Raw genomic sequence first — 12,625 nt, 5'->3', positions numbered from 1 at the left:
CTGAACTAGGCCCTGATGGCAAGCAGGACTCACAAAGGCATGTCTGCTTTACCCTGCCACAGTCACCCAGTTGGATGTGGAGGAGAGGCGACATCCCATCTGCTAAGCCCATTATCTCACAGTCACTAGGAGCCCGATCTGACAAAAGCATCAGGGCTCTGCAGTGGGAAAGGAGCGATGCAAGAAAACAAAACAAAAACATCAACCTAAGACAAACCCTCAGCACCCAGCATGCTGCCCTTTGCACACACTGACTGCTGCTTCCACATGCATCTCCTAGCTGTGGTAGCATACAAGACAACAGTTCCTCCGAGTACCAGGCAATCACTGTACTCCCAGGGGCATCGGGAGTATACGTGTGGGAAGAATTAAAGAAACCAGGAGAAAAGAGAAATGCTTTCACAAATCAAGACTTCTCTCCAATCAAGCTGAAGTTCAGTTCCTGGAGAAAGATGGAAGACCGAGTTCAAGCCCATTGGAAATCCCTCTCTTTTGCTCTCCCACGCAGTCCTGCAATTGCAGAAAGGAGGCAGAAGAACAAAAGAATCCAAGTTAGACCCAGGTTAGTACATATAACGGAGATAAGAGCAACAACAGTCTCAACACTATTTGGACACATACCACTCTTTTGCAATAGACATGTGCCAGCAACATGTTTTCCATCAACCCAGCCTGGGAATATGATTCTGTGCTTAGCAAACCCATCAACAGCAGCAGCTCAAACATGCACAGAACTGAACTGCTGAACATGACCAGAGACTCAGGGGTCAGGATTTTAGGCACTATGAGGTAGCAACTTAGCAGAAAATCCAAGTTCCCCTCTCTGAAGCAATTTTTAGCACTATAATCCCAGCCTTTTACTCTGTCCTAGAGCAATGTTTAGCAGTCTAATTCTGATCTTACTTACTCAATTAGCAGTAAGCCATTGAGCCCAGCCTGTTCCAGACAGTAGCCACATGGTTCAACATTCTTCCCAACACAAAGGAACTCAGCCTCACAAAAATTACATTTTATCATTCATAACACTCCCTAAGACAACTTCACATCTGACAAGGGCAGGAAAGACACACAGAGAATCTGCAAGAGCCAAAAACTGAATGTACCCCAGCCGAGCACCTTGGCCACACAACCCCAGGAAACCCCACTGCACTGAGTGCACTGCAGCAAGCTGCTAGCTTAGCTGAAAAACCCAACGGGAGGGTAGTGTTGAGCGTGCAGCCATGGGGAGACACCCTGGGTGCAAAGGCCATGCTGGCAGGGGGGGCTGTGTGTCACCCAAAAGATGGTGCTTAGAGAGTGACACTTTCAGACTCAGCATCTCAGCATGCAAAAAGATTTTTATAGCAACACTGAAAACAACTCCAGTTAAATAGAGCATATAACTCTTTGAACTAAAATATGAGCTGGAAGTTGCTTAAGAAAAACAAAACAGCAATGTCCCAACTATGCCAGGAAACAGACTGAGGAGAGACTTCAGTTGCAGCTGCCTGCTCTATCACCTTTTCACAGCCAAGTGAAGCGGAGGGACAGAGAAGAACAGAGGACAATATAAGAACTACTTCTAATTAGCAATTTCACTCTGAATACTTTCTGGGTGTCTGGGCTTTGGGGGGTTGGTTGGTTGTTTTATACATCTGTGCATACATGCATACACACAGGAGCTTCTGAAGTACTTCAGTTTAAGGGCAGCTGTGATTTGCTTGGACTTGCCGGCTCACTTGCACCAAAGCTGAGTGCAGAATGGCTCTGTGGGAAGATACAGGCACAGGGTGATCTGCAGCACCACCAGCTTTCCTGGAAATAAGGCCAGCTGAGGGTTCAGCCAAAGAAGCCAGGTTTATATAGCTAGATTCACAACAGGTGACAAGCCCTCTTGGAAATACATTTGGGAAGAGAGAGAAGAGGTGAGATTGTTTTAATCCCATTACTTCCAGAAGTGCTATTCCAGGAAAACCAGCTCAAATTCTGATTGCAGCCTGACAGAGGGAGCAGCTGAATGAGAGGTGGTCAAGAGAGAAGTCCTACGGGGATCAGCCGCAAGCTGTCAATTATTACTAGGACTAGTCCAGTGACAGTTCCAGTCCATAGGAAAGTTTCCTGTGTTTTTTGAGGGATCTGGCAATTCAGGACACAGGGTCAGGTGAAAAAGCTAAATTAAGTTCCTCTTCTCTTACTGAAGGTATGTACTGAGGGGCAGAGACAATCCCTAAAAGTCAGTATTCATTGCTGGGAAAACATTTCATTCTTCTCCCATCAACCAATTAATACAACACTTCTCCCTATATAGATTTGCCACACCAATATTCCTCTAAAAATTATATATTAATATATGTGGAATATTCCATTTTCATTAGAAAAGCCATATCCCTCTTCTTCCCTGCCCCCACTACTGCCCCAGTGGGTGTTGATATACACGAGTCTGAGTACTGCATGGCCATCGTCCTTATCTGAATTTCATTTGTGATGACGCAAAGGAGCATCAGACAGTTGTGTTCTGAAACACCCCAACAACGTGTCCCTTGCAAGACAATGGAGGCCAGCTGCTCCACCTTTGCTGGTTCATCCTGTGATCCTTCCACCCCGGCTACAAGGGGCAAATTACTTTTACCTGGGGGAAACAATGTGAAGGCAGCTGCTATTTCACATTCCATTTTCAAGCTATGTCAAGCCAGCTTCCCATTAGCTTATTGACATCGCAAGATTGTTCCCTTAAAGAACTGGCTTTCACCCCCACCAGTCATGCTCAACTCCAAAATAACACAGTATCTAAGCCTCTACTGCCTTGCATTCTTGCGCATGGCTGCTTACCAGGTCATATGTTTTTAAAAGCCTAGAACAAGATACAGGCCACTGACTTCCAAGAGCAGCAAGAAGACAGAAGATAGAGAGCTACTGCAAAGAGAGCTCAAAGCAACTAACATCCATCACAAGCTTCATCACCTTTTACTCAGAAAGCCCATTCCCCTAAACTACCCTTCTCTAACCTGAAAAGGATTCAAACAGCATGTGCTATTTATAACTGCATACAAACATCTCCAGCCACAGCAGCCTTCTACTCCTCTGTCTCTGGAAAATGAGTAGAGCTGAAGATCAGTCACCTAAAACTGATGTTAGCTGGGCAGTTGAGAAGACCCTTAAAACAGCTAAGAGCTCCGAGATGAAACAGAAAGGCTACTTCAAGCCTGTGCAATGCATAAGGATCAGGACCACCACAAAAGGTTAAACACCCCACAGCAGGAGGGGTGGCAAGTGGAAAAGCAGGCCTTTTCAGACCCACATGTTCAGCAGCAGGGCTTTTGCACCAAGGGCACCGTGATGCTCACCTGTTGACATTAAACCACACTGACACCCATTTGCCAGCCAGCAAAAGGACAGCTGACCCATAAAGTATTTGAAGTGGAAAAAAAGCCCCTAGGACACAAACAAAAATAGAAGCAAAGAGGCAGAGGGGCATTCTGGATATTCCACCCAGCAGCTCCTGTGATTGCAGCTCACCCATGACACTGCAGCTCCCTCTGGAAGAGCTCCATGTCGGCACAAAGATCACCCCCCGCACCATGGACATTCCTGCTCCCTGGCTAGCGCAGCAGTAAACAGGATGCAAGCTTAAAGGAAAGGCTCTCCAACAGGATGGGGAACAAAGGGTGGCACAGACAATGGATGGATGCAAGGACAGCATCTCCTGTCCCTGCTGGTATGGGGCATGCAGAGAGAGATCACACCTAAGACTACAGATGCCGTACCTTGCCTGGACTAACGGAGCACGCAGGGAACTGTGCAGTTCCCTGCTAAACCTGCTTCTCACTCAGCACCAACAAGAATTCAAACAGGCTACTTCCCACACATCTGCAACATGCGAGGCTCCATTTCTCTCTCCCCACTCCCACTACCCAGCTAAGGCTCCAGGCTGGCCAGACACCGAGATACCAAAAGCTTCCAAAGGAAGCCAGCTAACAGAAGGAAGTACAGGTGCTTTTGACATTCCTCCAGCACCTGGAAAGCACAAAGCATTGTTAGTTTGGGATGGCATGACCAAGCTCATTTGACTGCAAGATTTTCAGGACAGGAGCCAGCTCCTGTGTACCATAACCAGGGACCTCATTCTGGAGCTGCTTATGTTCTGCTTAGCTATCTGTTGGAGTGGTGATTGCGTGATGCTAAGCACAGATGCTCCCTGCAAGAGTCCCCAGCTATGGTCTTCACACTTCGCTTTCAACTCAGTTGCTGAGCATCGCTGGACATCTCATGTTTCCTATTTGTAGATCTCAGTCTAGACTTGAATTTAGGAATAGGATGAGTCAGAAGGAATTTCCTAGCATTGTCTCCCTCAAGGTTAATTTAGCTTGGTTGCCTGTCCCTTGCTATTTCAGCTGTTCCTCTACCTCATGCACAGAAGAGCTAAAAGCCAGTCTCTAGTGATGAGCATGTTTCAGGAGAGCTGTCCTGTGTTCCTCCTCAGCAAAAATCCCCAAGCTCACAGTTCCTGCACCTGCCTCTTCTGTGAATACCGAGTAAGCAACATGCATGCTACTCCTGCCTGGCCACTCCCAGGAGATGACATTCCTAACCATAACAGACCTGTCACCAGCCCCAAAACACAAAGCTGTAAATAAAAGGCACTGAAACAGAAGTTTGCAATCTGACATCTAGAAAATAGTTAACAGAACTTTATCGAATGTTTCCTCACAGGTAGCTCAGTCTGCCAGAAAATGCCTGTTTGTTCACCCCAAGGAACAGTGCATAGCAATGTACCAGTGATCCAAGGACAACCCCTGTTCTTGTGGGCAGAGACCTCAGTTTGTGAAATCCCCCACTGCTTTGCTGGACTTCTGTTCCTCTTCCCACACTCGCACTAAAGTAACCTGAACAAAGGCCAACTTGTGCTGAATGGGAACCTGACCCAAGATGTCCTGTGACTGCTTATCAGTGAGGCCAGATGGATGCCAAAGGGGGGCCCAAAGACAGATTCCTGCCAGCAGGAAATAAAGTGAGAGCAATGTCTTATGATCTGCCCTTAGAAGAAATTTTCAGGTGATAGGTGTACCCCACAGCTGGTGACAGCTCTTTAGTTTCAGTGTGAAATCCTAGACAGGTGCCTAAAAGCACTGGGTGTGGAGAGGATATCTATCCCTCACTTGCCAGAAGTTGTATAACTCCCACTATTTAGCACAAAAGAAAAATGCGCATTTTAAAATATTTGAGGCTGGTGGATGGCAGCTAGCAGTGGAGCCTATGAAAGCACCAATGTTTTTCACATCCGCACACATCTTCCTGTAAACCAGTAATACTGAGAAACACCATGTACCAAAACAAGCTGTTCTTCTGGGACTTCCCCAGTTTTTGTTGTTCTGAGGTATATTTATCTTATTTATATTTATTTTAACTTCTTCACTCAATCCCTCGCTCCCACTATTTTGCCATCAGTTAAGAAACAGCTCAGCTGACTTGGCTCCAGATAAGAGACAGAGGAAGGAAGCGCTTTTTTTTTGGCAATACGTAGCTAGCAAACACAACTCTCCTCAGCCCCAGCCACTCAGTCTGCAGACAGCCCTACTGCTTGACAGGCTGTTCCCCATGGCAGGTAACCCTTCCCATTAGAGGCTCTACGCAGGGATTTAATTCAAGGTCAACAAGTAAATGATTTTGCAAAGGAGATTTCTTAGAAAGCCTGGCCACCTGCTGTATGTAAATAATGGTCTTTCTCTCCCTCTGCTCAAGAGCGAGGGGCACTGATGTATACCCTATCAGAGTAACTCCTAGGGATCCCTGTCAGACTCTGGTAAGCAACATCTATCCTGACCTTACAGGTGGGGCAGTGGAAACGCAGAGAGGAAGAGACAGCTTTTCAAGTAGGGCCAGCTCTCCCAGCCAGAGGCAGATGATCAAGGAAGGGCTCAGCCCACAACACTTTCTGGCTCAGATTCTCAGTACTCAGCATTGCAAAGTCTAGACACAAACAGTGCCAGGACACAGCCTGTGGCAGGAGGGCTAAGTAAATCCAGATCACCTGCAACTGCTGTCCCCAAGATGTTTACTCTTCTATTTAAAGTAAAAATTGGAAAAAAAGGCAAAAAGCTTTATTCAAATAAAGCCAAAAGGAGACATTTTCCCCCTTTGAGCCAAAAGAGATGGTTATTTTGTGTGCTTTGGATACCAGTTAATAGACAAACCAGAACTATTGCCATGTGCTGGATGTGGGGAGCATAAGCTAAAGATCTTCTTTTAAGTTCCCCCAGTTTTTTTCCTCTTGCACAGAGCAGCTCACCAAGCAGCCCACAGTGACTGTTGCCTTCCTGTCCACTCACTGGTACCTACAGGGTAGGATCACGCAAGCAAGCCAAAGTGCAGATGCACAATTCATACCTTGTCTCACCTTAAAGCAGGTTGCTCTGCTTTGCACAGAAGCAAAAAGGCTTTAGGAGAACAAGCACAAGAGCTGCCAGGCTTGATTATGTCTAAGCTAAACCTTTGCACCAGACTTAATATAGTGTTGGCACACCAAAGCCTCACCAGGCGACTGATGTTCTGCAAGCTAAGGCCTGCTTTGTTTCTGCAGCCAGGACTGGACTATTTACTCTTGCAACACAAATCAGAAAACAGCGCAGCTGCTACTGCGAAACTATCAACAGAAAAGGCAAGAGGCAGCTCAGTTCAGGCAGGCAGCCAGAATCATTCTCCATCACAACCACAACAGCAATCCCCACTAGCCTAATCTTTCTCCGCTGTAATTCCCTAATACAAGGCTTAATGCTGCATTTCTGTTCATTATGTTACAGAGAAATTAAATGGTGTAACAGTACATGAAAAGGAGAAGTTGCTCAGGACCACAGGCAAGCTGTATGAAAGCTGCATCCTGTCCTCATCCATCCATCAACCCCTGCCAATGCTACAGAGCAACTCAAATTGCACGGGGTGACAAGAAAAGGGAATGCACACAGTAAGAGAAGGTGCAGCTCAAAATCCTGCTGCTTGCTCCGATCACAGCAATGCTGGGTTTTGGATCACTTAAACAAGCACTCAGTGAGAGAACACTAGCAGAGGGGAGAAGTGGACCAAAAAACATGCAGTAATAATGCAAAATTGCTTTTTCCCTCTGCCCTGCACAGAGGCAGAAGTGGAACCACATCGAACTCTTGCTTTATTCATGCGAGTGAAAACTGCTAACACAAAGCCTTCAGTGGTTGTTATTCTGAACAAGAACCGGTGGAGAAGGATCAAGTCTCACCCACGCGCACAGTGTTACACATACCCCCTCCATACTAATTTCTCAGGGGTGGTTTGGAGGATGGCACCGCACACCTAGAGGAAGAGCGCACTGTTTCCACTTCACAGTGGAGGTATCACTAGAGGGAAGATGCTTTGGAAGAAGAGAGACCAGTGCTACAGGACAGCAGATACCTTTGCCAGGCACCTGTTCCATAGGCTGATGAAGACAAAGTGGAGTGAGCAGTTGTCATTACTGTTTCCAGAGCCTGAAGAAATAGCTGCCATGCCAGCATCATCACACAATAGCCATTACCCTCAGCTGGCTCACCAATACCAAAGCGAGGCCCACACACATCTTTCAGGGGCTTTCTATCTAACACCTGCTAACTGCTCTCCTGCTTGCTTGCAGGCAGCAATCGTTTTTTCACCACAGATGTTATCAGTGACAGGGCTGGCTCTGTCATGCAGAAAAGGGCAGCCCATCTTCCCTCTCCGCTGTCGTTTCTCACTGTACACTTGCGTGGCTGCTAAAGCACTGTCTTGCCCTGGCACAGAATGAAAGGAATAGCTCTGCAGTCCTCCACTGGCCTTCAGCCTACATCGTGCCCAGCTCCCTCATGCTCCAACCCATGCCAAGCACTTACCGTGCACCTGCAAGCACACTGCTTGCTGCGCCCGCTTTGCCCTTCCATCTCATACAGGCATGTTAAGTGTCACCTTACACTCCTGAACTCTACCCCACTAGCCACAGCATGAGCAGAGCCTGCTACCAGCAAGGAAGCAAGAATGAGAAGCTTTGTTCCAAAGCAGTCCTCAGAAGACGCATGGGCAATCTCATATTGATGATGAAGCTTATTTGGGAAGTATCTTCAGTCAGACCACAAGGCAGGCTGCATTGCTGGGGAGCCATGACACAAGAATATCTGGAGACTGACATTACCTTTCCTCGATGGACATCAGCAACAGTCCCCCAACCACAACTCCCAGGCATCAAGATAATTCAGGTTCTGAAAGCAGCCACATGAGTAGGACAGGAGCTGCTCAACCCTTCCGGCAAGGCTGAGCAGTGCACAAGCAAGGAGAGCAGCAAGACAGATCTAGCAATGTCCACCTGAAGCTCACAGAGAATGAACTCTTCTGTGTGCCGAACTATGGCTAGTAGTTAAATGGTTAGTTTGCTCCCATAAAGAAGTTTTTACCAAGCCCCCTATACAAGAACACTAGGCTAGAAAAATTACTGTAATTCCTCCTGTGCTGACAGCCCACTCTGAAACAGGGCTCTAACTTTTCTCTGTGTACGACACAACTATGGTAGCCTGAATCCATACCCCGCCTCCACGACACACTAGAACAACTTTCTTGCCAGGCCCAACCCTGAATCAGCAGCACTTAATGAAGCCAGCAAGAACAGCTCTTTAATTAACATATGCACAGGGCTCCCCAATTTATTTACACCTTCAGATGACACCTCCTCTTCTTCAGAATGTTAAACTAGATAATCCACAGGAGTGGCAGCTCAGAGACACTGCCAGAGCCTCCAACGCTAAAATGGTACTCAATCCTTTAAATGCTAATCCAAAAGGCTTCCAAAACCAGTATCCACCCAAACCAACTGCAGTGCATGAAGAGGAAGAGAAAGGATCATTCTCAGAAAAAATCTTCCAGCCATGGCATAGCCCAAAAGCCTGGGAAACAGCTGCAGATGACAATTCATTGAAGCTTCCTGATTCTAGAGGACTTGTCAGACAGAGGCCATCAGCGTAGATCTGGCCTTTACCTGCACCAGAAAGCACCAGAGTTTCAGGTCTGGGCAAGTGCCAAAAGGCAGCACAAAGCCCTGAGTTCTACTAGAACTACCAGCTTCCACACCTGACAGATCCCAAGCACCAATAACAAAGTGCACACCACCTGCCCAGACTCATCACCAGTGGCATTGCACACATCTTGGCTTGTTCTGAGCCTTTCAGCTAGGGAGAGTCCCCTTCTCCAAGAACACCGAGGGCAGCTCTCCCACACACACTGTACCGCAGATCAGCACAGCCCCAAGGACAGGATCAGGCCTGTCACAAGCAGCTATTGTATCACAAGCTCCAAACTCTCTCCTCCCTTCCTCTAGCCTTTATAGCTACAACAGGCTGAGCTACAACAGTCTCCAGCATCTTTTCTACACCCCTAGGCTCACCACTTCCCTCCCTTGTATGTGCTTCTTGGAAGAGATTTTCTACTACCGCAGACCCTATCACTCCCAGGACACGCTCCGCCTTTTCCCAAGGACATAGACTTATTTAGGGCCTTCTACATGGAGTCATTTCCTCTACCCCTCCTTTCCACCAGCTCTTGCTCTCTCTCTGGTACCTTACAGCCTGCTTGACAACGAAGGCAGCCCATAGCAAACACACATACACAGGCTCCCTCGACTCCCAGATTCTTTAAGGCACATCCCACAAACTGAAGCATAGCAAGTTCCATCTGAACATGAGGAAGAACTTCTTTACTCTGAAGGTGATGGAGCACTGGAACAGGCTGCCCAGGGAAGTTGTGGAGTCTCCTTCTCTGGAGATATTCAAGACCTGCCTGGACAAGGTCCTGTGCGGCCTGCTGTAGGTGACCCTGCTTCAGCAGGAGGGTTGGACTAGATGACCCACAGAGGTCCCTTTCAACCCCTACCATTCTGTGATTCTGTGACTTTCACCTCAAGTCCCAGGAACACAGCAGAAAGAGGCCAAGTACTAGAGCTGAGCAACAGAAGTGTAGAAGTGCAGAGGATTCAATGGGAAAGTGGTGGCCAGGATGGAATCCAGCCAGCAGCAGGGTTTGCCTCATGGAGAGCAGTGTGGACAGGAGTCACCTGCTCACACTGCTCCTTTGATAGGAGATGTCTGAGCTTTTGCGAAGGCCCTGGAATTAGGAGGCTTATCCATTCCCAGCTCCAGAAAGAAGGAATGCTGATTAAATTACCATTTTTCCATCCCTTGTATGGTCCTCTTCAAATACAGCAGAAAGCAAGCACAGCAGAGTTGAAAATCCTCTCCAGCCAGGCTGGTGAACATCTCATCCCCACTTCATGTTGGGCATGGAGGGAAACATGCAAAAGGCCAGAGTGATCAGGGGGGTAGCATGAGAGTACAATCACTCCCAAGCCCACCGCGCTGGAAGACAGCAGGGCCCTCTGACAGGCAGGAAGCAAACACCATCAGCTACTGGACATGGGAGGTAGAGCTGCTGTAACCACTACAGCACCAGGAGTTTGGAACTGGAAGACAGAGCAAGGAATCTGAAGAAGGTTTTTGATTTATCAGGACTAAACTTAGCTTTCAAACACAATGAATAACTGGACATAGGACCCTGAAGAACACACAAAAGCTTCTCTTATTTTATAGGGAGGACCTGCAGGTGCCTTGAAGAGTTTTGGGAGATATGAGGCAGAAGTGGAACAGCTGGCACATGCTACAAGTTCAAGAGAGATGCTGACATTATGGGTCAGAAGAATGGCCATGCAAAGACTACTTATGCTGTTGCCACTGACACTGCACAGCTACTGCTGCAGCTAACGGAGCACTAAGCTGCTGTGCACAGCTACTGTCTATGTGGGGTGACAAAAGACTAAACACATGCATTCCTATGACTGTTTTTCACTAAAAGTGGCTGCTTGGCTTCCCTTGCACTCATCCAGCAAGATGGCTGCAAGAACATCTCTCCTGTGGGAACCTCCTTATTAGAGCCAGGCAGACAGCAGGAGCAAGTTCCTTCTCTCCCAGGAAAAAGTATTACAGGGTGCTCCAGCTGCCTGGCTGCCAGCTTACTCATGCGGACACCCGAGCCTGCAGCCCTGTGACCACTGATGGCACCGATCCAGGCACAGCAGCTTCTCTACCAAGCCAGTGAACATTTCCCACTATGTCAGCACAGAACATTCCCCCCGCTCCCTCAGCCTCATTTTCCACCAGTGAAAGCAGCAGCAGCTTTACTGCTCCAGGGAGCGCCAGGAGGTTCCCCATGAATTACATCCACATCTCCACGTATGTACACCAGAGTGTCTCTGCTTTTATTGACTGAGCTGGGGCTGCTGAGCTCAACAACTTCTTCCCCAGCTAGTGCCTTTGCAGGAGACACAAATGACAATCCCTCCCTGTGCAGGGAGGGACTTGAGTTTTGAGATGCCACAGATACTCTGAAGCTTTCCTTTGTGTACCTGAGGAGATCTACAGATCTCTTCACACAGCCACACCTGACAGCATCACATACACTTTGCCTAGGATAAGCTTCATGACTCACACCGTGGCCAGCATAAACCGACATTGCTCTGAGGACTCCATAGAGACTAAGCTGATTTATTTCCCTCTCTCAAGCTGGGATTTTGTGTTAGGCTCCACATGCACAGAGAAAATAACCTGTGACCAGTCCTTAAGCCTTTGCATGCAACATAATCAATTTCAGAAGCTCAAGATTTAAGACGCTGCTATTGTTCGTTATCTCAGTTTCAAAAGGTAAAAGAGAATTTGCGTGTTTGTGTTTTTTCCTCCTGCTACCCAGTGGAAAAAGAGTCTACAGCTCAGCAGCGTATTTCCTGGTGGTCACATGGTGACAGCTGACAAGCCAAACCTGAATTGTCAAATTATTGTTACTTCATCTCAGGTCAAGCCTAAGAGAGTCCTGGCTAAGATACTGATTAAAAAAAAAAAATCCTGTAACCAACCCAGGAATTGCTCTCCAAAGAATACTCCAAACAACACTGCTCAATCTAGCAGATACATGGCCTCCCCTCTGTATTCTCAGTACTAGAAGCATCCCCTCAGCTTGCTTTATTATTTTCTGCTGATATTTCATGCTTTAGAACAGCTGACTCCCACAGATGGGGGTTTGAGAGCCAGCTTTGCCTCTGACAGCAAAGCCCATCTCTTCCCCTCAAAAAAGAAAATTCAGCAGTTCCAGCCCACTCTCAGATGAGAGCTGTATAGGACAATATTCACATGCTACACAGCCAGTTCAGATGCTGTTGGTTAAATATGAGTCACAAGCACAGTACGCGACCTCAGCACCAGCTCAAAAACAGCTTTTCAGGGACTAAAGGTTCACATCCCATCATTCATCCAGACTGCTATGCTTCCAAAGCGGGCACACCAAATCCCATACAGCTCACCAGAGTGAGACGACTCAAGACCCTTAACAAAATCCTATCCCCTACTCTGCACTAAAGACTTAAGAATCCAACGGTGGCTACATTTTAGCACTACTCGTGACTGAAAAAAGGACAGTTCTCATCATGTCATGTAAGCCAGTTTTACTCATCCAGGCCCAGCGACTTAAGGATTTATTCAGACAGGTAAGTATCCTCAGAGCTCCAGGCCTAGAATTTGTGAAAAGCTGCATGATTTGAGGTCAGCATAAGAAGCAGACTGCAAAACCAGCACAAAAGGAC

At 47.4% G+C, this 12,625-nt stretch overlaps 2 protein-coding genes across 2 annotated transcripts in view; one reads left to right on the top strand and one right to left on the bottom strand.

The window, feature by feature from the left end:
- The window catches only part of SLC25A22 (solute carrier family 25 member 22), a 184,882-nt gene that overhangs the window by 75,917 nt on the left and 96,340 nt on the right, over positions 1–12,625 (top strand). The window lies entirely within an intron of this gene.
- The window catches only part of PNPLA2 (patatin like domain 2, triacylglycerol lipase), a 32,553-nt gene that overhangs the window by 16,250 nt on the left and 3,678 nt on the right, over positions 1–12,625 (bottom strand). The gene's annotated exons all lie outside the window — the stretch shown is intronic.

Source organism: Opisthocomus hoazin, chromosome 7, assembly GCF_030867145.1.
Source record: "Opisthocomus hoazin isolate bOpiHoa1 chromosome 7, bOpiHoa1.hap1, whole genome shotgun sequence".
Classification (NCBI taxonomy): domain Eukaryota; kingdom Metazoa; phylum Chordata; class Aves; order Opisthocomiformes; family Opisthocomidae; genus Opisthocomus; species Opisthocomus hoazin.
Note: the sequence above shows the minus strand (reverse complement) of the source record. Positions and strands in the feature narration are given on the sequence as shown.